General features: G+C 50.9%; 1 protein-coding gene and 1 long non-coding RNA gene across 3 annotated transcripts in view; both read right to left on the minus strand.

Annotated features, from left to right (window-relative positions):
* LOC119566027 (class I histocompatibility antigen, F10 alpha chain) overlaps positions 1 to 27,670 on the minus strand; it is a 67,992-nt gene that overhangs the window by 2,066 nt on the left and 38,256 nt on the right. The window lies entirely within an intron of this gene.
* LOC122465619 lies at positions 18,232 to 26,481 on the minus strand. Its single transcript, XR_006290596.1, has 2 exons — positions 26,433 to 26,481; positions 18,232 to 19,281 (listed from the first exon to the last, which is right to left on the minus strand). It is a non-coding gene; the product is annotated as an uncharacterized LOC122465619 (long non-coding RNA).

Here is a 27,670-nt window from a genome sequence, read left to right on the forward strand (position 1 = left end):
TACACGGGAAAGCTCGGGACTCCATACTTAAGTGTGAGCATTTGTTTTATGCAAGTAAACTGGGGACGAATCTGGCATTTTCATTGACCATACTGCTCTTTCCCTGTGACTTCTGGCATGTGCGCGTTTGCTGGGCAGCAGAGTGGTGCAGGGGGTCTGACATTAAAATACCAGCTTCACTTACCTGCATTTTTGCTGACTTTACTCCAGCCTGAAATCAAACACACCAAGAGGTGAGCACTCCCCGGAGCACGGACTGCCGGCATAGGACACAATGTCATATGGGGTGGGGGAAAGGGGACACATGGCACTTACCAAGTTCAGCCAGGGATTTCTCTGCAAACAGAGAGACATGGGTATGCAGTCAGTTCTACAACAGCTCCTGGGTTAGGGAATGTGCCTTTAAAGGACCACTTTGCCCTCTCCACTGTGCTCTCTGCTGCCCTCTTTCCGCCCAGGTCTCCTGGCCTGAGCTCCATCCTCATAGAGCTCTTAGTGGCTTTGGGCACTGTCGATTACACCCCCCTTCTTGACATCTGACCCTCGCTGGGCTCCTATGGCCCTGCCCTAGCTGGGCTCACCTGTGGTGTAGTGTCCACACTCCCCAGGTGCCAGGCAGCTTGGTGAGGGGCTAGGCCCTGATAACATGGAAGTGAGGGTTTAATGAGCTAACCCTTGGCCCTGGACACTGGATCTCAGCTCATGGGCCCAGCAACATTAGCTGGCTCCTTCTCACTGAGTTTGTGCCTCAAAGTGTCAGAGAGTGCTAGGAGACTTTGGGACTGCGCTGAGCCCCTGTTTCCAGGGCATCAGAATCCCGCCCCACCCCTCCATTCCTTTAAATTCAGTAGCAAAAAGGTACATGGGCCCAGGCAGACCCACCAGTTTTGGATATGGACATTCCCCTGTGTGCAGATTTTAAAGGCAGGGGCTGAAATCAGGCTTATGATGGAAACTGAGCAGCAACCTTATCTATGGAGCAGTTACCCCACTCTATGATTAGTCAGAGCTCCCCGTCCGTTTGATTCCCAGAGCCTCTCCTAACAGATAGTGCAGAGACAAAAGCCAAAGTCTGTCTGACTATGTACAGTGAGAGAAAATTGTTCAAGCCTCCGGAGAGCCCAGACATGTACCTCTCTCGTTCTCCAGCTCAGCGCGCAGAATCTCTGGAAGAGAAAAGGAAGAAAGAGGCGAGGTTTCATCTTGTTGCATTAACTGGGTTATTCCTTCTGTTATTTCAGGGAACTTGTCCCAGGAACTTACCTCTCTCTTTCTCCACTTTCGATCGCAGGTTTTCTAAAGAAAGAAGAGTGAAAGAGGTGAGATTCTGGGGGGCAATGGTCCCCTCTCATACTAGCAAAGAGCTGCCATTGTATAGAACATCATAGATTCACAGAGTTCAGAGCCAGAAGGGTTGTAGTCTGACCTCCTGTACATCACAGACCTTAGACCCTCACTCAGTCACCGCTGTACCAGGCCTAAGGTTACAGTTTAGTCACGGGTATTTTTAGAGAAAGTTGTGGACAGGTCATGGGCAATAAACAAAAAAATTCAGCACCTGTGACCAGTTCATGATTTATACCATAAGTACCCCTAAGTAAATCTTAGCGGGGCTGCTGCTGGAGGGGGAGCAGGGCCAGTGGGACCAGCTGCCAGGGGCCACTGAGCAGCAGCTGCTTCAGCCGCCCGAGGGACCACTGCTCAGGCGCTCTCTGGGGCCAGCCCCACCGGCTGCTGGTCAGGTGGTCCCCGGGGCCAGCTGCCCTGGGCCACTCCAGCAGTGGCTGGCAGTCAGTGCAGCTGGCTGTGGGGCTGTCTGAACAACTGGCTGACCTCATTTGAAAAAAGACGTTGAAAAACTAGAAAGGATGCAGAAAAGAGCCACAAAAATTATTTGAGGGCTGGACAAAATGCCTGACGGTGAGAGACTGACTTATAATAATGGGATTATTCACACACGTAAAGTTAAGCCTGTATCTAGCTGAACTGGGGCCCTGAGCTCTCTGGGCCTCAGTTCCCTGAGTGTGAAATGGGATGAGAAAGGGTTCCTCGCCTTGTGCAGTAACTGCAGTTCTTCGAGGTGTGTGTTACTCCATGCTCTGTGTATTCACAGCCCTGCGCCTCATGTCGGAGATTTTAGGTAGCCGTTTCTGTTCGGTCCACACATTGGCTCTCCCCATCTCGTGCTCCGCATTAGGTCAATATAGCGCTGTGCAGACAAACTGCCCCCAGCTCCTTCTCTACCACAGAGCTCATAGGTCAGAGCTCCAAAGCAGAGGGGCAGGAGGGCAAGTAGTGGAGCACCCACAGGGACACATCTCAGAGAGCCACAGTTACGGCACCAGGTGAGTCACCCTTTCTCCTCCTTGCAGCGGTGTCTCTGTGGGTGTCTCGGGGACTCTGCAGCAGTACCCGTAACGGAGGGGTGGGGTTTCAGAGTCGAGTCTAGTCCTGAGCATCAGACACTGGAATAAAATATAGCAGAGCATTCAGGGGTGCCGGAACTGGGGGGATCAAGGGGTCAGGCCCTCTCCCCACTTTTTGCCAGCTGTAAAGGCAAGTGACGGTGGGGAGAGGAGTGAGCAGCAGGCGGGGTTTTGGGGGGAAGAGGGAGTGATGCTGGGGATTTGGGGGAAGGGTTGGTGCAAGGTCAGGGGCTTGGGGAGAAGAGGTAGTGTGAGGTCAGGGCCTTGGGGGCAATGGGTGGCGTGAGCACAGGGAGAAAGGGGCGGGGCCTCAGGCGAGGCATGGCATGTGGGGTGCAGCCACAGTTCAGGTGCCTGTGGGCCCCTCACACACTTCTAAGGTGCTTCTGCTGAGATGTGGGTGACTGCATGATGTTCAGCAAATGTGTGAGCAGATGTCCACGTTTCTGCTCTGCACATGTCTGTGATTGGAACATTCCTGAGTAAGGCTGTGTAAGTGGAGAGAGATCTCCTGGAGTGAGTTTGAACCGTACAGGAAGGTGGAATGCCATAAGTGTGATAGCAATGGGTAATGCAGTCTGATATCCATCTCGAGAGTCTTTGTTTAGCGATTGAGGCTCCCTTAGATCTGTCTGCAATGGAGAGAAGTAGTCTGCAAGATTTCCTGAAGGGCTTAATCCTCACCAAATAAAAGGACTCTCCTGACATTGAGAGTGTGTAGTGTCACCTCCCTTTTATCCTGGTGTGGTTTTAGAAAGAAAGTGGGGAGATGGATAAACTGGTTTATGTGGAAGTGTGAAGATATTTTCAGTAGGAATGTGGGGTACAGTCATAATGTAACCTTATCTTTGAAAACAATTGTAAACAGGGGGTATACCAATAGAGCCCTTATCTCTCCCACTCTCCATGCAGACATAATGGCCACCAGGATTGTAGTTTTCACAGAGAGGTGTAGAAGAGAGCAGGAGGCCATGGGTTCGAAGGGAAGTCTTGTAAGAAACCGAAGGACGTGGTTGAGGTCTCATGACAGTGTAGAACATCTGATTGTGAAGACTGCAAAGAGCTACAAAAGGATCTCACAAAACTGGATGACTGGGCAACAAAATGGCAGACTGAATTTAATGTTGATAAATGAAAAGTAATGCACATTGGAAAACATAATCCTAACTATACATGTACAATGATGGGGTCTAAATTAGCTGTTGCCACTCAAGAAAGAGATCTTGGAGTCATTGTGGATAGTTTTCTGAAATCATCCACTCAGTGTGCAGCGGCAGTCACAAAAGCAAACAGAATGTTTGGAATCATCAAGAACGGGATAGATAATATGACAGAAAATATCATATCGCCTCTATATAAATCCATGGTTCACCCACACCTTGAATACTGTGTGCAGATGTGGTCGCCCCACCTCAAAAAAGACACATTGGAATTGGAAAAGGTTCAGAAAAGGGCAACAAAAATGATTAGGGGTATAGAACGGCTTCCATATGAGGAGAGATTAATAAGACTGGGACTTTTCAGCTTGGAAAAGAGGCGACTATGGGGGAATATGATAGAGGGCTATGAAATCATGCCTGGTGTGGAGAAAGTAAATAAGGAAGCGTTATTTATTCCTTCTCATAATACAAGAACAAGGGGCCACCAAATGAAATTAATAGGTAGCGGGTTTAAAACAAACACAAGAAAGTATTTTTTCATGCAACGCACTGTCAACCTCCGGCACTCCTTACCAGAGGGTGTTGTGAAGGCCAAGACTATAACGGGGTTCAAAAGGGAGCTAGATAGATTCATGGTGGCTAGGTCCATCAATAGCTATTAGCCAGGATGGGCAGGAATGGTGTCCCAAGCCTCTGTTTGCCAGAAGCTGGGATTGGGTGACAGGGCACGGATCACTTGAGGATAACCTGTCTGTTCATTCCCTTTGGGGCACCTGCCATTGGCCACTGTCGGAAGGCAAGATACTGGGCTAGATGGACCTTTGGTCTGACCCAGTGTGGCTGTTCTTATGCTCTTATGTTCACACCAACATCTCAGCAGCTCACCTCTTGGGCACACAGAACACTCCTGCGGACACTCTCAGCAGGAACTTTTCCCAGGATCACAAATGAGAAATAGACCTTTCCATTCTCCACAGCATATTTCTACATTGGGGAGTCCCAAAGATAGACTTATTCCCCACAGCCAGAAACAAGAAGTGCTCCCAGTTCTGCTCCGGAGCTGTCCTGGGTCATCACTCTCTCGGAGATGCCTTTCTCCTACATTGGAACACAGGTCTCCTCTATGCCTTTCCTCCAATTCCTCTAATGTCAAAGGTCTTGCTTGAGGAAAGAAAAGAAAGGGCCAGGGTTATACTTACAGACCCCTTGTGGCCATGACAAACATGATTCCCATGCCATACTCAACTGGCGAGTTGCATGCCAATCACTCACCAGCTGTTCTTCATCTCCCCTCTCAGGGTACTGGCAAGGTCCATCACCCCAATCGACAGGTTCTCCAACTCAATGCTTCCAACGCTTAGAAATGACCTGCTCTGAGTATGTAAAGACCATGTCTACTCAACAGTGGAAGAGATTCCAGCTCTGGTGTGGCTGGAAACATGTTACCCCAACATCCTCTCCACTACCACTTGTGGTAGATTGCATCCTAGAACTGAAAATGTCAGGGTTATCGCTACGCTCCCTGGAAGTGCATCTCGCTGCCATCACCCCCTTCCATCGTAAGATGACAACAAGATGATGTCTCAGGGCATGAGTAAACCTTGCCACAAATAAGAACATAAGAACGGCCAGACTGGGTCAGACCAAAGGTCCATCAAGCCCAGTATCCTGTCCTCCGACAGTGGCCAATGGCAGGTGCCCCAAAGACCTCTATCATATCCCTCCTTAGTCACCTCTTTTCCAAGCTGCAAAGTCCCAGCCTGATTAATCTCTCCTCATACGGAAGCCGTTCTATGGGGTGGTGAATGCACCAGGTCCAGAGTGTCACTGCCTTGGTACAAAGGGAAGGTGAGCGTGCTCTTCCCTAGTGATTTATGTAAAACATACATGCAGTGTTCTCTGTCATAATCTTTATATGCTTGCCCCAGTCAGTGGGAGGAAATGTGAACAAGCTTTCCTGACTGCTCTGAGTTCCAGTAAGTAGATATGCAATGTGGATTCGAAGGGGAACCATTTGCCTTGACTAATGTCGGTGTCCAGGAGGGCTCCCCATCCCAGTAGGTATGCATCTGTTGTTATTTATTATTATTATTATTATTACTATTAACATTGGGGGTGGTTGAGTGAAGGGAACTCCTGAGCAGACATTGTGAGGGTCTTTCCACCAGTTGAGGGAGTTTTTGACTGTTGAGGGCATCAATAGAAGTTTGTTTATACTGTGTGTGCTTGGTATGTGCTGAGCCACCACTGAAGCCAGTACATGTGGAGTCTCACGTGATTTATTACAAAGGTGCCTGCCACCATGTGTCCCAGTAGTTGAAGACTATTTCTGACCAAGGTTTGAGGGTTGGCCTGTCCTGTTGAGATTAAGTTGTCTCAGGTGTTGAACCTGCATAAGGGGAGGAAGGCTTTGGCCTCTGCTCCATCTAGGTAGGCCCCTATAAATTCCAGATGTTATATTGGAGTTAATATGGTCTTTTGGATGTCTACTTTTACAGCCAGTTGGAGGAATAGGTCCACAGTCTTTTGTGGGGGCATCAAAGCATCATCAAAGGAGCATGCCTTGAGCAGGCAATCATCTAGATACAGGAATATTGTCACTCTTTGTTTGCGAAGGAGCACCACAACCATAGAAAGGACCTTTGAGAACACTCTGGGTGCAGACAATGAAAGTGGTCTTGTCCCAGAGTGAATACTAGAAACCTTCTGTGGATCGCGTTATGGAAGTAAGCATCTTGTAGGTCAAGGGTTGAGAACCAGTCCCCATGGTCCAGAGATGGGATTATTGCTGCCAAAGTAACCTTCTTGAAGCGTTGTATCTTTACAAATCTGTTGAGTGATCTTAGATCCAGAATGTGTCTCCAATCACCATTCTTTTTCAGTATCTGGAAGTACTTGGAGTTGAAGCCCTTCCCGCTGTGTTGAGTAGGAACTGGTTCTACAGCACCTAGGTTCAGAAGATAGCTTGTTTCCTGATGTAAAAGCTGCTCATGAGAAGGGTTCCTGAGGAGGGTCGGGGGGGGGGCGTGGTAGGCAGGAGTGAGGGAGGTAAAATGGATCGAATATCCTGTGGAGATGATCTCCAAAACCCACTTGGTCCCAGTTTTGATGAAAAAGAGTAAGGCAGTTGCCAAAGTAGTGGTGATGTTTGTGTTTTTGCAGCAAATTAAAATGGGGGTGGTAACTCGGGTCCTCAAACAACACATCAAAAATTGTGCATAGATGTAGATGGCTGTGATGTTGATGACTGTGGGGGAGTTGATCTTCGCTTTTGTATTCATTGTGTTTTCTGTTGGGGTTCATAATGCCTCTGGGGAGGAGAAAATTGATCAGGCCGGGATCTCTGTGTCATCTGTGATTTATTATATCTTCTTTTTTGTGCAGGTGCATAAATTCTCAGTGAATGCAAAGTGGCTCTAGAGTCTTTTAGTATGTGGAGGGATTCATCCATTTTCTCTTCAGATAATTTGGATCCTTCAAATGGAAGGTCCTCCCCAGTAGACTGGACTTTCCTTGGAAAGCCAGAAAGGTGAAGCCAGGAAGCTCCGCATGCCCACTGCTGTTGAGATGAAGCAGGCAGCTGTGTCAGCGGTGTTTAGAGAGGGGCCTGCAGCAATGTCCTGGCAAGAAGCTGACCCTCAGTAGTGATCACCTGAAACTAACTGGAGATGGTCAATGAAGGTGTTTAATGTAGAATAATCGATATGTTTGTATTTTGCCATAAGAGCTTGGTAATTAGCAATCTTACATTGCAGGGTCACCTAAGAATATGATTTTCAAGCTGTTTTAAGTTCTGTCATAGGGTGTTGATTTAGCATGGTGCTGTCTGCCATGTTCATTTACAGCATCGATTACAAGGGATTTTGGGAATGGGTGGGAAAATAAAAAGTCCGAGTCTTTAGAGGGAACATAATATTTTTATCCGCTCTCTTGCATGTGGGATGTACTGTGCCACATAGTCTTTGCTGGGTCCAGCGATACCTCGTTAATAGTGAGTGCAATACAGGCTGATGATGAAGGGTGTAGGATGTCGAACAGCTTGTGTTGCAACACCTTGACTTCTTCCAGTGGAATTTGTAGAGAATCCACTTCTCTCTTGATGAAGTCTTGAAATGCTTTGAAGTCATTTGCCAGAGTTGGTGGGGGAGGCATAACAGCTTCATCAGGAGAGGATGAAGAGATGTTAGTCACTGGAGTAACCCCTTTGTCTCATCTCACTGCCTGTTCTCCTCCTGTGGATCAGGAGACCTAGACAGAGAAGCAGTAGGAGATTGCCTTCTCCTATCCTGATGAGCAACACTAGGGGCCCTCAAGAATTGGGGTCTATAGGCCAGTATGGCCACTGGGGTGGTGCAAAGGGCATTGATGGGTGCACCCAAGCGTGTCCATACCAACTGTGTGGGTCATGTCTCTCATGGTGGTAAGCTGGTTCTGCAGAGGTTTCTGGGTGATTCTCTCCCTGGTAGTGGGACAGAGAGCCTTCCAAGGAGACTGAGGAGAATTTGTCATCCTCCTCCTCGTCACTGGGAAGAGGTGGAGCTGTCATGGATGCTGTGGGAGACTCCATTGGTACTGCATGTGTGTCTGGGCACTGAGATGTGGTCAGTACCAAGAATGTGTCGGTGCTGAACCGGGGCGACTCCGGCATCTCTGAAACCAGCAAGTCTTTAGGCAAATGGAATTCCTGTGATACCGGAATAGCGGGTGGCACCGCTGAGGTAAGCTGAGCAGACATGGCTCATGTAGAAGGAGCTGACAGTAGTGGGAGTCTTTTGCACTCTGATAAATGGCCGGCAGTGTTGTTCTGGTCGTCTGAAGAGCCGAAGCACTTGGTATCGAGGCCCTAGAGCACTCTATCGGAGATGAGCTAGAGGAGCTGGTTCTCTCTCTACCACCCCTTTCCCCCCAGTGGTACCAAACTCCCATAGCCTGTGCCCCTTGGGTTTTTAGGCTCACTGGTGGTACCAGTAGCTGAGGAGCCAGTCGTCTCGTGGGTACCCAGTTGTAGATCAGTCAGCACCAGGGTGGTTGATCTTGTTAGGGATCATTTCTTTGTGGTAGATTCTCTACCCAATGACTTGTAGCCTGCTTTTTTGTGGCTTTTTGAGAGGAATCCAAACATTTCCTCTTCCAAGCTGCCATAGTGTGTTGAGCCGAGGAAGTAGATGGAATCGGCCACTTTGGGGACTCTTGTACGGGGGTGTGTGTCCCAGGGCCAGGGTCAGAGGCTGATCCGAGTCAACTTTCCATCATTAGTAGTCATAGTTTTAGTTAAAGGTTATTCCTAGCTTTTAATTTCAGGCAGAAAGTACACTCTTAAGGCACGTGTGACTCTCCAAGACAGCAAATGCAGTGGGAATGTACATCACTGACTGGAATTGGTTCTCGGCAGGAGAAACAACACTTAAACCTGGAAGAGCCAGGCATACCCTGTCCAGGTTTCACTTCCCCAGAGGGAGCAGGCAAGAAAGAACTAAGGACAGGGAGTTCACTAGTCTTATAACAAAATAAAGAGGGGGGATTATTTTATTGTTCCTTTTTTTTGGGGGGGGCAGGGGGTCCGGGGGGCAGGCAGGAAGCAGAGGAGGGGGCGGATGGGGCGGTGGGGGGCAGGCAGGGGTGGGAGTTCCAGGGCAGTCAGAGGACAGGGAGAAGGGGTGGTTGGATGGGGCAGGGGTCCTGGGGGGTAGTCAGGAAGGAGAGGGGGGGTTGGATGGGGTGGTGGGGGGCTGTTAGGGGCGGGGGGATCCAGGGCCCCTCAGGGAACAGAGGGGTTGGATGGGGCCGGAGGCCTGGGGTGGCCGTCCAGGGGCGAGAAGTGGGGGTCGGATGGGGGCAGGGGCCGGGCCATGCCTTGCTGTTTGAGGAGGCCCAGCCTCCCCTAACTGTCCCTCCCTACAATTTCTGAAACCCGATCCGGCATCAGGCCAAAAATTTGCCTGCCCCTGGCTTAGGGCCTGATTTATGCAAAGACCCATTGGGAGTGTGTGAACATTGCCCCATTTCTGAAACTGGAAACAACCCCCTGGACAGGGCTGGGAAAATAGAGCAGAGCACTGGAGCCTGAACCCCCTCGTCAGAGACTGCGATGAAATCATCTCAGGCATTGGCATCCTGACAGCAGGATTATCTGGCTATGTCGACTCTCTCCTCAGGCCCTGCGCGACCAGCACCCCTAGCCAATGCCTGAGATGACGGGGCGTCCAGGATTTCCAGGTTTATGGATCTTGGGTAGCAGATAGAAGACCCCTGGTCGGGGTGCCAGGGGCGTGTCTGTGCAGATTTGTTCTTGTGCTTTTTCAGGGAGTTTCTTGAGCAGATGGTGCAGTTTCTCTTGGTAACCCTGAGTGGGATCAGAGGGGAATGGGCTGGAGGATGTGGAGTTGGAGAGCTGCCGAGCAGCCTCTTGTTCATATTCCAACCTATTCATGAAGACGACAGCACCTCCTTTGTCAGCCTTTTTGATTCTGATGTCAGAGTTGTTCCTGAGGCTGTGGACGGTGTTGTGTTCTGCACGGCTGAGGTTATGGGCCAAGTGATGCTGCTTTTCGACCACTTCAGCCCGTGCTTATCGGCTGAAGTCCTCGAGTTGAAGTCCAGTCTGCTGTTTCGACCTTCAGGCAGAATCCTTCTTTTTGTCGTGTTGGTCGGAAGGTCTCTGTGGATTAGTGTGTTGTTCAGAGGTGTGTTGGAAATATTCCTTCCGTCGGAGACGTGGAAAGTCGGATTCCAGGTCACTGCAGAACTGGATCATGTTCTTGGGGGTGGAGGGGCAGAAGGAGAGGCCACACACGACACCCACTCCCAGGACACTACAGTGCTAATAAGCGATGGTCACATAAACACCACCGTATCCTGGACCGCTATACTTACCTACATGCCTCCAGCTTTCATCCAGACCACATCACATGATCCGTTGTCTACAGCCAAGCTCTAAGATACAACCGCATTTGCTCCAATCCCTCAGACAGAGACAAACACCTCCAGGATCTCTATCAAGCATTCTTCAAACTACAATCCCCACCTGCTGAAAGGAAGAATACCCAGAAGTCACCTACTCCAGGACAGGCCCAACAAAGAAAGGAACAGAACGCCACCAGCCATCAGCTTCAGCCCCCAACTAAAAGATCTCCAGGGCAGGATCAAGGATCTACAATCTATTCTGAAGGATGATCCCTCAATCTCACAGATCTTGGGAGACAAGCCAGTCCTCGCTTACAGACAGCCCCCCAACCTGAAGCAAATACTCACCAGCAACCACACAACAAAAACACTAACCCAGGAACCTATCCTTGCAACAAACCCATTGCCAACTCTGTCCACATATCTAGTCTAGGGACACCATCCTAGGACCTAATCATATCAGCCACACCATCAAATGTGCCCAAATACATTTGTTAGTCTCTAAGGTGCCAGAACTACTCCTCGTTTTGTTTTTGTTTTTTGCTGATACAGACTAACACGGCTCCCACTCTGAACTAAATGATTGCATCTCTCCCCAAAATCGATCTATAAGCACAAAGAACACCCTGGAGACCAGGCCTTTAAACGTTAGGAAACATCAGAGTTAAGGTGAGGTGTACATACTTCGCGCAGTGCTGTTGTGCATGTGTGTTATGATACAGACTCACAAGTGTGGCCTTGGGGTCAATTCCCTGCCCCCCACAGCATCAATTTCCTCCAGACTCCCAAGGGAAGTGGTGCTTCCTCCATCCCTTGATGAGATGCCTTTCTGGAGTCTGCTTTGGTCCAAAACTCGCTACTGCGCCATGCAGGAGGCCTGTGATGTGTAGGGGGGCCAGATGAGATGATCTAACAGTCTCTTCTGGCCTTCAAGTCTCCAAATCTCTGCAAAACCGAGTGCGGCACATTGAGCATCCTCTGATGGTTCCACGTGTGGCCTGCGTGAACCCTTGCACGACCACTGAGTGTGTGGGGGTGACCCAGGGGGAGCAGCTCAAACATGCACAGGAGCCGGCTCGGGGCAGGACATGAGCCCTGCAGGGCAGGGGTGGGGGTGGCAGTGACATCACAAGGGCCTTTTGCAGCACTCAGCTGATTGGTGAAAGGAGGTTGGGAGGCGGTGACCTCACAGAGAGTCCACGACAACGGCCAGGGAGGACAGGCTGCAGGGCAGGGGGATCTCAGAGACCCCCGGGGCTTTGCTGCAGGGAGTCTCCTTCTTGAGGTGTCTCCTTGAGGACGGAGAGACAATTCAGGATCTCGTATGTGAGCGCGAGGTGGAGCCTCTCTGGAGTTTTCTCCTTTCCCACTGCTCATTGAGCGAGAAGACAGACGTCCCTGTGGAGAAGGTAAGAGCCCCAGAGAGGTTTGGTACCGAGGCAGCCTGATCCGCCCGGTGCTGGCCAAATTCTAGGCACGGAAAACGGGAGGTTAAGGTGGGACAGTTTTCCCCCAGTTAGGCCTTTGTCCCTTCGAGTCCTTGGGGTTTGTCTTTTTTGGTTTCCCTTTTCCTGCTTCCCTCCCTCCACTGGTGAGGAGGGGGCTGCTCTGTAGCCCTCATGGTGGGAGGCCTCCCAAAGAGATGGGACAGGAAGCGTGCTCTGAGAGTGATCCTCACCGGTGACCTGAGCCATCCCTGGGCCATCTGGGGAACCCTCAGCCCACCGCCAGAGTCTCCATGCTGATTGGCTGAGCAGGGGGTCTCGTGGCAGGGAGGAGATTCAGGACTTTGTTGTTCTCTTTTAAGGCCCAGCAAATAAGCCAGAACCAATCATCTGCTTGGTGAATTGTTCTCCTTCTCGCTGCTGATTGTCTCTGAGCCATCCCTGGTTCTCGCTGGTGTTCTCGTGCTTCTGAAACACTTGCTGAAGAATCTGTGTGAATGGTTGTTGGTCTGTAGCTCATTGCAGGTGACTTTATTCTGATCATTCAGTGCGTGAAATTCCAGACTGATCATAGAATCATAGAATATCAGGGTTGGAAGGGACCTCAGAAGGTCATCTAGTCCAACCCCCTGCTCAAAGCAGGACCAATCCCCAACTAAATCATCCCAGCCAGGGCTTTGTCAAGCCTGACCTTAAAAACTTCTGAGAAAGGAGATTCCACCACCTCCCTAGGTAACGCATTCCAGTGTTTCACCACCCTCCTAGTGAAAAAGTTGTTCCTAATATCCAACCTAAACCTCCCCCACTGCAATTTGAGACCATTACTCCTTGTTCTGTCATCTGCTACCACTGAGAACAGTCTAGATCCATCCTCTTTGGGACCCCCTTTCAGGTAGTTGAAAGCAGCTATCAAATCCCCCCTCATTCTTCTTGTCTGTAGACTAAACAATCCCAGTTCCCTCAGCCTCTCCTCATAAGTCATGTGTTCCAGTCCCCTAATCATTTTTGTTGCCCTCCGCTGGACTCTTTCCAATTTTTACACATCCTTCTTGTAGCGTGGGGCCCAAAACTGGACACAGTACTCCAGATGAGGCTTCACCAGTGTCGAATAGATGGGAACGATCACGTCCCTCGATCTGCTGGCAATGCCCCTACTTATACATCCCAAAATGCCGTTGGCCTTCTTGGCAACAAGGGCACACTGTTGACTCATATGCAGCTTCTCATCCACTGCAACCCCTAGGTCCTTTTCTGAAGAACTGCTGCCTAGCCATTCGGTCCCTAGTCTGTAGCGGTGTATGGGATTCTTCCGTCCTAAGTGCAGGACTCTGCACTTGTCCTTGTTGAACCTCATCAGATTTCTTTTGGCCCAGTCCTCCAGTTTGTCTATCCAGCATAGGGGTAGGGTCCAACTTTTCATTTCTACTTGATAGCACGTTATGTAATAAAATGGATACATTCAAGAGCAGTAATGGTCTCGATGAGGTTTGAAATGCAATGTCCTGAGCTTGGCCTTGGGGTGACGGTTTATTTGTGACTTTCCTGCTGTGAAGGAGGAGGAATAATATGGGTCTGGAATTCTCAGATTCATTCATCTGCAGAGGGGAAGAATGTGAGAATGGGCCTTCATGGGGTGAGATGGGACCTTCAGGGAAGTCTCTTGACGTGTTTCTTTTAAATTACAGAGTCTAGCAGGGCTCTGCTGTTTATTCCCTGCAGGTATCATGCATTCCTAGATCTGGAAGGTTTAGCTCAGTGGTTCTGAACCCGTGGCCTGTGGGCCACTTGCAGCCCAATCAGCACACAGCTGTGGCTCATGTGACATCCTCAGGGCATTCAGGTAGTATCTGTGTTGTGTGGATGCAGCCCACATTAGGAGGGGGCTCAGGACTGGGCCTGAGTGTTGGAGTGCTGGGGGTGCGGACTCTGGGGTGGGCTTGGGGCTGAGAGGTTTGGGGTGCAGGAGGGGTCTCAGGACTGGGGCAGAGTGTTGGAGTGTTGGGGGAGAGGGCTCCAGCTGGGTTTGTGGGGTCTGGGGTGGGATTGGGACTGAGGGGTTTGGGGTGCAGGAGGGGGCTCAGGACTGGGGCAGAGGGTTGGGGTGCAGGGAGTGAGGGCTCCAGCTGGGTGTGCAGGCTCTGAGGTGGATCCAGGGATGAGGGGTACAGGCTGCAGCGGGGAGTGAGGAGTCCCCCCAGCCCTCTCTCTGTGCAGCAGCCCGGGGCCAAGGGAGAGGCACCTCTCCCCACCTGCACGGCCTTGATAGCCTGCTGCACAGCCACGCGGCTTAGAGGGAACTTAGGTAGCTGCCAGGCAGCATGAAGGAAACACCACTGAGTGGTGCGATCCCCACAGTCATTGATACAAACAGGCTGCTCCACGTGTCATGGCAGTCACACAGCCAGACAGCTTTGGACGGGTTGGGAGACACCCCCAGTGATGCCCTGGATGTATGGCTGGCGGAGGAGGAGGAGGAAATTGGGCAGTTACCTCTGCATGACATTTTCCTGGAGTGGCTTCCCTGGGTGGAGTGCCACGTCTGGGCTTGGCCGACTAGCATGGGCTGGTGGGGCAGGAGAGTGCTGCAGAGCTGGGAGGAACGGCTGTGGGAACCGGACGTGGGGAGGTTGAAGTGTAGGTTCCTGGAGCCCTGTGCAGCGCTCAGCCCGGAGCTGCAGGGGTGGAGTCCTGACACGAGAGTTCCCCTCGGCCCCAAGAAGCATGTGGCCAGGGCCAGTCTTAGGGCAGGGCAGTGTGGGCCCCTGCCTAGAGTGCTGTAGCCAGGGACACCGTGGTGCAGAGGCTGCCTGCGGGGTGCAGCCTGGCGTGGCAAGAGCGTCTGCTTCCCTGCTCCTGAGCAGAGCCCCCCTGCTCCCCACCCCCAGGGTGTCCCTCCCAGCCTGGCTCCAAGTTCTGCCCCTGCCCTCTGCCCCTGCCAGCCGGGTCTCCCTGTGACGCTGCACTCCGGATGCTTTACGGAAATGTGCTCAGGAGTATGAATATGACGTAACTGGAATATGCTTTATGCAAACTGCCTCTTGTGACAGATCATTGAAAAAGTTCTCATCAACTGAATGAGTTCATCCTATTTGTCTGCATGTGTCATTTCCATGTCTGAAGTTAGAAATATGAGGTATAAACGTGGATTACTAATGTAGTCAGACGAAGGGAGGGCCATTAATGGTATTTCAGGAACTGGATGGCTCCAGTTAACTAGAACTAGTTGTGAATGGTTTTGTTTTCCTGTAAGTCTTCCTGCGGATGTGTGGGCTAGCCCATAACGTATGGAGACTGGGGTCTCACAGGGACATGTGACCATGTCACCTGATACTGGAATCCATCTTAAACCAGGTACTTTTCCATAAGGAACTGGGAGGGTCAAGCTGAAATAAGGACTCCCGCCTTTTGCCAGATCTATATAAGGGGGTGAAACAGGAGGGAAGCTGCGGCCAGTCAGGAGAAAGCCCCTGCTCACCATCCAGGATGTCTGCTGGAACTAACAGAAACTAAACAGGGGGAAGGATTGGGCCCGGACTAGAAATGCGTCCAGTCTGTGAAAAAAAGCTTATTGGAACATCTTTGAGGGTGAGATATTACATGGAGCCAGTTTCTTAGTGTATTAGGTTTAGCCTTGTGTTTGTTTTATTTTACTTAGTAACTTACTTTGTTCTGTCTGTTATCTCTTAGAAACACTGAAATCCTACCTTTTATACTTAATAAAATCACTTTTGTTCATTAATAATCCCAGTGTAAGTCATTGGTCCCTGCGGGGAGAGCAGTGTGTGCAGATCTCTCTTTACAAGGAGAAAGAGGGCGAATAATATGAACTCACACTGCGTACAACTTACACAGGGTGAGAGGAGTTTATCTGGGGTTCAGGCCCCCAGGAAGGCGCTGCACTGGGTGCTGGGGCAAGACCCTGTAACTGAGCCGCCCCAGGGCTGAGTGAATCTCCGTGTCTGTATTCGGCAGAGGGTGTGGCCCTGTCTCTGGGTCTGTGCTGGAGGGGGCCTGCAGGGTCTGGCTCAGCAAGGCAGAGTCAAGGGGTGCCCAGGCTGGCAGAAGGGTTGGGCTCCGGGGTAGCTCAGGACATCAAGTGACAGTCCCAAGGGGGGCTCTACAAGTGAACCCGCCACACTCCCCTTCCCCTCCCCCCACCACCCCAGATTGTCCCAGCCCTGCCGTTCCTCTTTCCATGGGCCCAATGGAAGATGAATGGGGCCAGCCAACGGGAGCTGGAAGTTGCCAGACTCTTCCAGGTTGGGAAGCGAGGGGAGGGGAAGGGAAGGGACTGGGAACTAAAACTGCAGAGCAGAGAGACCAGTAAATCTTAGGGGGTCCCGATCCAGTCCCCCAGCTTCTAGCCCACCCCCGCTCCCAGGGGACCTCTCCCTGTGCCCCAGCTCACACCCACCCAGCTTCCAGGGCCCCCCCCCGTGCCTCTAGGTCCCAGCCCACCCAACTCCCAGGAGGCCCCTCTCTGTGCCCCCAGAGCCAGGGGGACTCCTCCCTATACCCAGAGCTCCCAGCCCCCGGCCATGTCCACACAGCTCCCAGGAGGCCCCTTCCCTCTGCCCCACAGGTCCAAGCCTCCCAGTTCTCAGCCTCCTGCTGCAATTCTCCCCAGTTTTCAGGGTCCCCTGCTGCATGCCACACTCTGAGCCTACAGGTCCCCATGCTCCCCAGCTCTCAGGGGCTCCCCCTTTTTCTTACTCAGCCCAAAGGGACATGCTAGTGCAGGGGGTTGGGGATATTTCGGGAGTCAACCTTCCACCATCACCACCCACCCTAGCTACCTCCATTGCGCTGGAGCATGTTAACCCCCCCTCCCCCAATAACCCCCTGCTCTGGGCCGGGGGAGGGGCACTTGAACATTGGTGATGCTCAGCATTGGGGTGGGAGAAATCTGCCCTTCTGGAGCCCGCATGTCACTGCCCCCTCCCGGTATCCCCACACCAGTGTGAGTCTATCTAGCCACGTCTGGTTCCTTCCCCCCCTTTCTGGGGCTCTCAGGTCACCGTGCGCCCCGGCCACCACAGCCCTCTGGTGCCCTCCTGTCACAGCGCCCCCCCTTGGGCTGCCGACCCTCTGGGCTCTGGCAGAGGAGCTGGATGTGGGGCTGAGTGGGAGAGGTTGGGAGGTGCAGGAGAGGGACGCCGGCCCCAGGGCCCGCTCACCCTGTCGGAGCGCGGCCGAGCGCCTGCTCCATCGTCTTGGCTGTCCGGCTCAGCGACCAGATGAGGGGTCCCTGGGGCACTGGCTGGGGGAGTCAACGTGGCCGCTGTGGGGTTTCCCATGGGGCCCGTCACCGTGGCATCCAGACGTGAGTCACTGCGGGGCAAGACCGGCCCTCCGGGTGGGTGACGTGGTCAGGGAGGTGCTGTGGTTAAGAGGCAAGAAGCAGGGTGGGCCTGGAGTGCGAGGTCAAGGAAGGGAGTTGGGGCAATGGGGGGGTAGAGGCAGGGTGGGCTGGGGGGAGAAGGGGAGCCTTGGAAGGCATCTACGGACAGGGGTGCCAAAATACAGGTTTGCCCAGGGTGCTGTTTTCCCTAGGGATGGCCCTGCACATGGCCAGCGCCAGGCGGGAGCTCCCCACATCCGAGAGGCCCAGGCGTGTAGCTAACCAGTGCAGTGCAGCTGGATCGACGGCTGGGGACGCGTGTGCTGCTCCAGAGGGGTGCTGCTCGGCGGGGGCGTGAAGCTTGGCCCTGCACAGGAAGTTCCTGATGGCTTTGCCTGTCTGAGGTTCCTGAGTGGCATTGTGGGACTCATGTGCCTAATCCTTGCCCCCCGCACCAGCTCTTACAGCTTATCAAAGGCCTGGGCTATTTCTTCATGGTGCTGCAAGGCCTGGTTGGTCGCCCTGGCAAGGTCACCGGTATTCACGTGGGGTGGCCTGGACAGGTCGGTGGTGACAGGAGCTTCTGCTTTGTTTTCTGCAATGAAGAGGGGAACCTTTGCTCCCCAGGCGAGTGTGGACACTCAGGTGTTTGTGGTTCTGAGAGACCCACCTCACCCTCTGCTTCCCTGGAGCAGGAACCTTTCACCGGAGAGGAGACAGCAGCTCTGGACTATACGCTGGGGAGCTGCAGATGGACAGCTCTGTGCCAGGTGCTTCGGGGAGATCCGCGCTGGTGGGTGGGTGGCGGACGGGGAGAGATTTTCTGGAACAGGCAGAGAAGCTGCCACTGTGTAACACCCGAAACAGGAAAGGAAATAGGGGCGTGAAGGTGCCGTGAATCCTCCAAGGTGGAAGGGTGGGAAATGAATGTGCTGTAAGCAAAGAAATGACTGAAATATGTTGCAGTTTTGATTTTATTAGGAATTGATGCTCTGGGGAATGTTACATATTGACGGAAATATTCCAGACTGACTTTTTTTAGTAGAGTTGGACACTTAAAAAATAAATAACACCAATTGATTAAAAAAATTAACAAATAACAGAGTGCAGAAAGAGCCAGATTCACTCTCCTGTGGGCTATTAGATTTTGTGGGGCTCCTGGAGGCTTGGAGTAGAAGAGTGGGCTCAGGGCCAGGGCAGGGGATGGGAGTGTGGGAGGGGGGGCAGCTCCAGCTGGTGGGGTGGGCTCCGGGGTGGGGCCAGGGACGGGACGGGGGTTGAGGTGCAGCAGGAGGTTTGGCGTGCGGTATCTGGGAGGGAGTTTGGGTGTTCTCATATTGGAGGATTTTACCTTGAGGTGTGTTCCAGAGAGGCAGGGAAGGGTCTTGTTCAGAAAGGCAATGGGTAAACCAGGAAGATTTGTAGCGTTGCTATTTAGGAAGATGGTGCCCCACAGCTGGTGCAGGAGTGGAGGGGAAACACCCCCTGTCCTGCCAGCCGTTGCCGTGTGTGTCATGCCAAAATACAGCACTGTCCGCCCCTTAGAGAAGAGAATTTAACACCCGAAGCACAAACAACACTGCAAAATTAATGGACTTTTGCAATATTTGGTCTGAACCCAAGAGGTTAACGATGTCGCCACAAATGCCTTATCTCTATGCATCATGAAATGTCTCTGTAGCCTCCTCTGGGCTAGTTGCCTCCCATTAGAGTGATTGCTTGAAGCTGTAAAGGGAGCTAAAGGCTCAGGGCTCAGATCACCCTGTGAGCCAAAGGACTTTGTTGCTTTTCCTCTTTCCCTAGCTGCTGTTACGATAAACATGCCAGCTCTGCCCTGTGCTGGAGGTTTAACCCGCAAGGTGCTGCCCCCTTGCCCAGCGGAAGGAGGTCTGTTGTTCATGGGAGACGGCAGATCCGTGTCCAGCTCCCTTCTTTGCCAAGCTGATCCAGCTCATTCCTCCATTCAGTCCCGCGACACTGAACACAGTTAATGGCAGCTGGGGGCCCTGCAGATGCATGTGGACTTGAAATCTCCGGCACCCACCACACTAACAACGGCCCTGTCCCTTCGTCCCGCCGTGTGTCTGCGTATTATGGCACCCAGTGGCTATTGCCAGCCCCCGGCACCACATCATGAGCGCCAGGAGATGGACAAAGGTGACGGGCAGCAACTTGGGAGAGGCAGACCCCGCTCTGTGAGGATTTGCTCTCTGAAGTCCAGGAGATGGGGACGGGTGGGTGGGATGTAGCAAATGCTGACAGCATAGCAAACGGGAGGATCTAGGTGCCAGTGTCTGCTACTGGTAGCAAATTGTGCCAGGGAGCAGTCTTGGGACGAGCCTCGTAGGAGCCCATCCCTGGTGCTGCTCAGCAGATCAGAGGTTGAATGTCCTGGGTCAGAGGCCACCACTGCTGCCTTTATTGCCCTGGTTCTCAACCTATTTGCCATTGTGGGCCGTGTACAGTATGACCTGTATGGCCCGGGGATGTCACATGGGTCGCCGTCGTGTGTAGACTGGGCCACAAGCAGCCCCTGGGCTGCGGGTTGAGAACTTCTGCTTTAATGTGATCCAGGAACCGGGCTGAGCCGCTGCGGCTCCCCCGTGGGGTGTGAGCAGGGAGCGCCCTTCCCTAGCGCCCCTCTGTGCCCGGCCGGGGGGAGTTCTCCGGGCGGGGGCTGGAACCAGCCCCTCGGGCAGCCCCAGGCTCTGCCAACACCAGCTCCTGAGCTGCAGACTCCAGGTGAGGGGAGAGACGTTTGGGAAAGAGCTGGGGCTGGGCAGGAAAGTGACTCTGCACCAATGGCCCCTCCTCACCCCAGCTCTGCTCCCTGGCAGGGGTCTGCCAGTCCCAAAGCTGCTGCCCTCCCTGACACCCCCAGGCTCTTACCCAACCCCTCCTTCCTGGACAGGAGAGTGACTGCTGCGCCAGATTTTTAATCAGGGATGTGGGGAACCCAGGATATCTGCAGCGTGACAAGGTGAAGGAGAGAGGATGTGGGAGGGATGGCCCTGAGTTGGGGAGCTGCGGGGTTATGGGAGAGCCAGGAAGTAACAAAGGAGGTGATGTCGTCATCATGAACAGATCGGATTATGAACAGGAGGCCACTAGACAACAAACACATTTTACAGGCCACTATCCTCTGATCCCACTGAGGAGTACCAAAAGAAACTACACCATCTGCTCAAGAAACTCCCTAAAGATACACAGGAACAAATCCACACAGACACACCCCTAGAGCCCCGACCAGGGGTCTTCTATCTGCTTCCCAAGATCCATAAACCTGGAAATCCTGGACGCCCCATCGTCTCAGGCATTGGCACCCTGACAGCAGGATTGTCTGGCTATGTAGACTCCCTCCTCAGGCCCTACGCTACCAGCACTCCCAGCTACCTTCGAGACACCACTGACTTCCTGAGGAAACTACAATCCATCGGTGATCTTCCTGAAAACACCATCCTGGCCACTATGGATGTAGAAGCCCTCTACACCATCATTCCACACAAAGATGGACGACAAGCCGTCAGGAACAGTATCCCCGATAATGTCACGGCAAGCCTGGTGGCTGAACTTTGTAACTTTGTCGTCACCCATAACTATTTCACATTTGGGGACGATTTGTACCTTCAAATCAGCGGCACTGCTATGGGTACCCACATGGCCCCACAGGATGCCAACATGTTTATGGCTGACTTAGAACAACGCTTCCTCAGCTCTCGTCCCCTAATGCCCCTACTCTACTTGCGCTTCATTGATGATATCATCATATGGACCCACAGGAAGGAGGCCCTTGAAGAATTCCCCTGGGACTTCAACAATTTCCATCCCACCATTAACCTCAGCCTGGACCAGTCCACACAAGAGATCCACTTCCTGGACACTACCATGCAAGTAAGTGATGGACACATAAACACCACCCTTCACTAGAAACTTACTGACCGCTATGCTTACCTACATGCCTCCGGCTTTCATCCAGAACACAGCGCACGATCCATCATCTACAACCAAACCCTAAGATACAACCACATTTGCTCCAATCCCTCAGACAGGGACAGACACCTTCAGGATCTCTTTCAAGCATTCTTAAAACTACAATACCTACCTGGGGAAGTGAGGAAACAGATTGACAGAGCCAGACAGGTACCCAGAAATCACCTACTACAGGGCAGGCCCAACAAGGAAAATAACAGAACGCCACTAGCCATCACCTTCAGCCTCCAGCTAAAACCTCTCCCAGTGCGTCATCAAGGATCTACAACCTATCCTGGAAGACGATCCCTCACTCTCAAAAACCTTGGCCAGTCCTCGCTTACAGACAGCCCCACAACTTGAGGCAAATATTCACCAGCAACTACACACCACACCACAGAAACACTAATCCAAGGACCATCCCCTGCAACAAACCCCGTTGCCAACTCTGTCCCTATATCTACTCAAGTGACATCATCACAGGACCTAACCACATCAGCCACACCATCAGGGGCTCATTCACCTGATGTCATATATGCCATCATGTGCCAGCAATGCCCCTCTGCCATGTACATTGGCCAAACCGGACAGTCTCTATGCAAAAGAATAAATGGAGACAAATCTGACATCAAGAATGGGAACTTTCACAAACCGGTGGGAGAGCACTTCAAACTCCCTGGACACTCAGTGACAAACTTGAAAGTTGCCATACTTAAAAAAACCCTTCAAAACCAGACTTCTGTGTGAAACTGCTGAGCTGGAATACATTGGCAAGTTTGATTGTATCGCACTCGGCCTGAATAAAGACTGGGAATGACTGGCTCACTACAAAAGATTTTCTCCCTCTTCTGGTATTCACAACTTCTCATCAACAGTTAGTAATGGGCCACATCCCCCCGATTGTATTGACCTCTGCACAGTCATGCTTCACACCCATCTCTGTAAGCATATATTTATTCCCCTGCCAACTCCAGCTTGCGTTTCTGTATCCAAAGAAGTGGGCTGAAGCCCACAAAAGCTTATGCTCTAATAAATGTGTTAGTCTTTAAGGTGCCACAAGGATCCTCATTGTTTTTCCAGGAAGTAAAGTTATTATTTATATTATATAGCTAATATTATATCATTAATATATAGAATCATAGAATCATAGCACTGGAAGGGACCTCGAGAGGTCATCAAGTCCAGTCCCCTGCACTCATGGCAGGTCCAGAACCATCTATAACATCCCCGACAGGTGTTTGTCTAACCTGCTCTTAAAAATCTCCAATGATGGAGATTCCACAACCTCCCTAGGCAATTTATTCCAGTGCTTCACCACCCTGACAGTTAGGGAATTTTTCCTAATGTCCAACCTAAATCTCCCTTGCTGCAATTTAAGCCCATTGCTTCTTGTCCTATCCTCAGAGGTTAAGGAGAGTAATTTTTCTCCCTCCTCCTTGTAACAACCTTTTATGCACTTGAAAACTGTTCTCATGTCCCCTCTCAGTCTTCTCTTTTTCAGACTAAACAAACCCAGTTCTTTCAATCTTCCCTCATAGCTCATGTTTTCTAGACCTTTAATCATTTTTGTCACTGTTCTCTGGACCATTTCCAATTTGTCCACATCTTTCCTGCAGTGTGGTGCCCAGAACTGGACACGATGCTCCAGCTGAGGCCTAATCCGCACAGAGTAGAGTGGAAGAATTACTTCCCGTGTCTTGCTTACGACACTCCTACTAATACAGCCCAGAATGACGTTCCCTTTTTTTGCAACAGTGTCACGCTGCTGACTCGTATTTAGCTTGTGGTCCACTATGACCCTAGATCCCTTTCCGCAGCATTCCTTCCTAGGCAGTCACTTCCCATTCTGTATGTGTGTGGCTGATTGTTCCTTCCTAAGAGGAGTCCTTTGCATTTGTCCTTATTGAATTTCATCCTGTTTACCGCTGACCATTTCTCCAGTTTGTCCAGATCATTTTAAATTTTCATCCTATCCTCGAAATCATATAAATGATTAATATCACGGAATAAATGCCAACAGCCAGTGTTCCATATTGGGGATATGTGCAAATGTAAACCAGATTGATTGTGTAATGTTACACTCCATATTCTTTATGGAAATATGCTTATGATATGGATATGGCATAACTGAGATGTACTTTATGCAGGATGGCTCATGGAAGATATCATTGAAAAGGTTACGATTTGTTGAATGTGATTCTCCAGTTTGTGTGACTGTATCATTTCTGTATCTGAAGTTAGAAATATTGACCACGTATCTGTATTTCCAATGGGTTACTTTGGGTGTCACCCACAACTAGACCTGCAGGTACAACAGTGACAAGCCAGACAGGCTGATGGCCCATTAGCAAAGACAATGGACTGTGAAAGGCTTAGTCTTCCTGTGGATGCTCCAGACAGCTTGAGAGTAAGGGCTGCCACAGCCCTGCAGAGACCTGGGTCCGAGTCACCTGCTACTGGACCCTCCCCCCCACCCCTTTTGAATGCCAGTGTTTTTCCACTGGAAGACAAAAGGTTCCCACCATACACAAGAGCTATATAAGGCAGGGGAGTGACATGCTCGTGGTTTTCCTCTGCCTCCCCACCCAAAGAGACACTGAAAAGCACCTGGAAGCAAGAACTGAACTGGGGGGAGAAGGGTTGAGCCCAGGCTGGAAGGGCATCTAGCTTGTGAGCAATAATACCTGAAATCTCAGGCTGCAGACAGATGCCGCTGGCTTTCAAGACTTGCTATAATCTGCCTGTGACAATATTTAGGGTGAGAAATTATTATTTGTAGCCAGTTTTGTCTCCTGTCTAATTATCATTTTTATTCCATTTTAGGTTGATCAGGTATTTTGAGATACCAGGGAATTAGATTCAATGTCTTTTCTCTGTCATGACTCTGAAGTGAACATTTTGATATTTTTTCTGATCAGTGCCTGTATACAAAAAGGAAGTAGAAAGCTAATCAGAAAAGAAATGTATTGCAGTTAATGCAGCTGGATTCTAAATGTCTGCGGATTAACCCCCCAACCCTGTGGAGTAGGTACAAGAAATGGGGTCATGGATTTCACATTCTTAGTCCAGGGCTTTGTAGAGGAGACATGTATCATGAAGGAGAACTACAGACCCATGGCGGTGGCAGTGTGTAACTCTACGGGGAACAATCAGCACCTCGGTCATCTAGATAACCCGTCCAGATCTAGATATGCATGGTACCTGTAGGGAATAAACAGCAGAGCCCTCCTAGACTCTGTAATTTAAAAGAAACATGTCAAGAGACTTTCCTGAAGGTCCCGTCTCACCCCAGGAAGGCCCATTTTCGCATTCTTCTCCTCTGCAGATGAATGATTCTGAGAAACTCAGACCCATGTTATTCCTCCTCGTGCAAAGCAAGAAAGTCACAAGTAAACCATCATCCCCACTAAGCCTAGGTCAGGACATTGCATTTCAAACCTAGTGGAGACCATTATTGCTCCTGAATGTATCCATTTTATTAAATAATTTACTGTCAAGTCTAAATGAAAAGTCACAGAGAATAAGATAATAAGGTTGTAGCTGCATGGCAGCAGAAATCTCTTTTCTTCTCTATCGGTGCTCATACCATGTTCCTCCCCACAGTATCTGCTCACCTTTCAGCAGTGTGATAAGCAACCTTCTGTCACATGTTTTTTGTTCTTTCATCCTTTCTGGGGGAGAAGTGTGTGCAGTGGAAGAGTTCTGCTAGGTTTGTTGCGATCAGTGAACGTGTTGATATGTATTTATACTAGAGAAAGCAAAGTCCAAGCACTTGGAGTAAATGATGGTCAGGTTGGTGACGATCCTTAGTTCCTGGGGGAGTTCATTGCACCACCTGAGCCCGGCCACAAAGACAGTTCTCTCTCCCGCACAAATAAACATTACAGTTATTGTGGCCTGTTTCATTGTGCTTGAGTTGCAATGCAAGTTGCTGTCTGTGGTCTTCATCACAGAGCTTTAGGAAGTTTTTGTATAACCTCGGCTGAGGCCATGGAGCACCCAGAAGACAAGGACCAAGATCTTGAACATAATTTGACATTCGGTGGGCAGGCCATGCAGGGAGTGGAGGACAGGCGTGATATGCTCACAGGAGCTTGTGTTGCAGAGGAGATGCACTGCAGCGTTCTGTACTAGCTGAAGGTCCCCCGGCATTGATGGTTTCATGGCCAGGCAGATCACATTGCTGCAGCCCTGCTGAGGGGTGACAAAGCTGTAAGTAACTGAGGCCAGATGTTTGTCTGCCAGGAAGGAACAGCATCTCCTAGCCAAGGGGAGATGATAGAGACCGTTACTTGTGGATGCTGCTATGTCGGAGCTTAGTGTTAGCAAGTGCTCCTTGACTATGGCCTGAAATGACAAATTGTGTTGATGGAGGAGTTGATCAGAGGACAGTCAGAGCTTCTTGAAAAATCATAACCAAATCCCATCACAATGTGGGAATCTTATCTCAGCCTCTTGCCCTACACGACTCTGTTCCAGGAATGTGATTTATTCTCTACTTTATAACCATTGCATATCCTCATTAAACAGCCACTCCAGCCTGGCCTGTGCTCTGAGGTTCATGGTAAATGGCAAAGATGATATTCACTTGGCGAATTCCTAGTCAGGGCACTTTTAGGATTTCTTGCCTGTGTGCAGAAAGAATAGCAAATATGTCAGGCGACCAGATTGACTTAACAGGAAGGCCAAAGCGCTATTGGAGTTGCAACTAGCAAGGGATGTGAAGGGTAACAAGAAGGGCTTCTACAGGTATGTTAGCAAGAAGAAGAAGGTCAGGGAAAGTGTGGGACCCTTACTGAATGGGGAGGCAACCTAGTGAGAAATGATGTGGAAAAAGCTGAAGTACTCAATGCTTTTTTTGCCTCGGTCTTCACAGACAAGGTCAGCTCCCAGACTGCTGCACTGGGCAGCACAGTATGGGGAGGAGGTGAGCAGCCCACAGTGGTGAAAGAACAGGTTAAGGACTATTTAGAAAAGCTGGACGAGCACAAGTCCATGGGGCCAGATGCAATGCATCCGAGAGTGCTAAAGGAGTTGGTTGATGTGATTGCAGAGCCATTGGCCATTATCTTTGAAAACTCGTGGCGATCGGGGGAGGTCCTGGACGACTGGAAAAAGGCAAATATAGTGCCCATCTTTTTAAAGGGAAGAAGGAGAATACGGGGAACTACAGACTGGTCAGCCTCACCTCAGTCCCTGGAAAAATCATGGAGCAGGTCCTCAAGGACTCCATTTTGAAGCACTTGGAGGAGAGGAAGCTGATCAGGAACAGTCAACATGGATTCACCAAGAGCAAATCATGCCTGACCAACCTGATTGCTTTCTAGGATGAGATAACTGACTCTGTGGATATGGGGAAAGTGGTGAACGTGATATACCTTGACTTTCGCAAAGCTTTTGATACGGTCTCCCACTGTATTCTTGCCAACAATATAAGAAGTATGGGTAGGATGAATGGACTATAAGGTGGACAGAAAGCTGGCTAGATTATCGGGCTCAATGGGTAGTGATCAATGGCTCCATGTCTAGTTGGCAGCCGGTATCAAGCGGAGTGCCCCAGGGGTTGGTCCTGGGCCTGGTTTTGTTCAACATTTTCATTAATGATCTGTCTGGATGTTGGGTTGCATTGCACCCTCAGCAAGTTTGTGGATGACACTGAACTGGGGGGAGAGGTAGATATGCTGGAGGGTAGGGATAGGGTCCACAGTGACCTAGGCACATTGGAGGATTGGGCTGAAAGAAATCTGATGAGCTTCAACAAGGAAAAGTGCAGAGTCCTGCACTTAGGAGAGAAGAATCCCATGCACTGCTACAGGCTGGGGACCAACTGGCGAGGCAGCAGTCCTGCAGAAAAGGACCTGGGGATTACAGTGGACGAGAAGCTGGAGATGAGTCAGCAGTGTGCCCTTGTTGCCAAGAAGGCCAACAGCATATTGGGCTGAATTAGTAGCAGCATTGCCAGCAGATGGAGGGAAATTATTATTCTCCTCTATTCAGCACTGGTGAGGCCACATCTGAAGTATTGTGTCCAGTTTTTGGGGACCCCACTACAGAAAGGATGTGGGTAAATTGGAGAGAGTCCAGCGGATGCCAAAGAAAATGACTAGGGGGCTGGGGCACATGACTTATGAAGAGAGGCTGAGGGAACTGGGGTTATTTAGTCTGCAGAAGAGAAGAGTGAGGGGGGATTTGAGAGCAGCCTTCAACTACCTGAAGGGGGGATCCAAAGAGGATGGAGCTCGGCTCTTCTCAGTGGTGGCAGAAGATAGAACAAGGAGCAATGGTCTCAAGTTGCAGTGGGGGAGATCTAGGTTCACTAGGAGGGTGGTGAAGCACTGGAATGGGTTACCTAGGGAGGTGGTGGAATCTCCCTCCTTAGAGGTTTTTAAGGCGCGGCTTGACAAAGCCCTGGCTGGGATGATTTAG

This window comes from Chelonia mydas, chromosome 4 (genome assembly GCF_015237465.2).
Source record: "Chelonia mydas isolate rCheMyd1 chromosome 4, rCheMyd1.pri.v2, whole genome shotgun sequence".
NCBI classification, from domain to species: Eukaryota; Metazoa; Chordata; order Testudines; family Cheloniidae; genus Chelonia; species Chelonia mydas.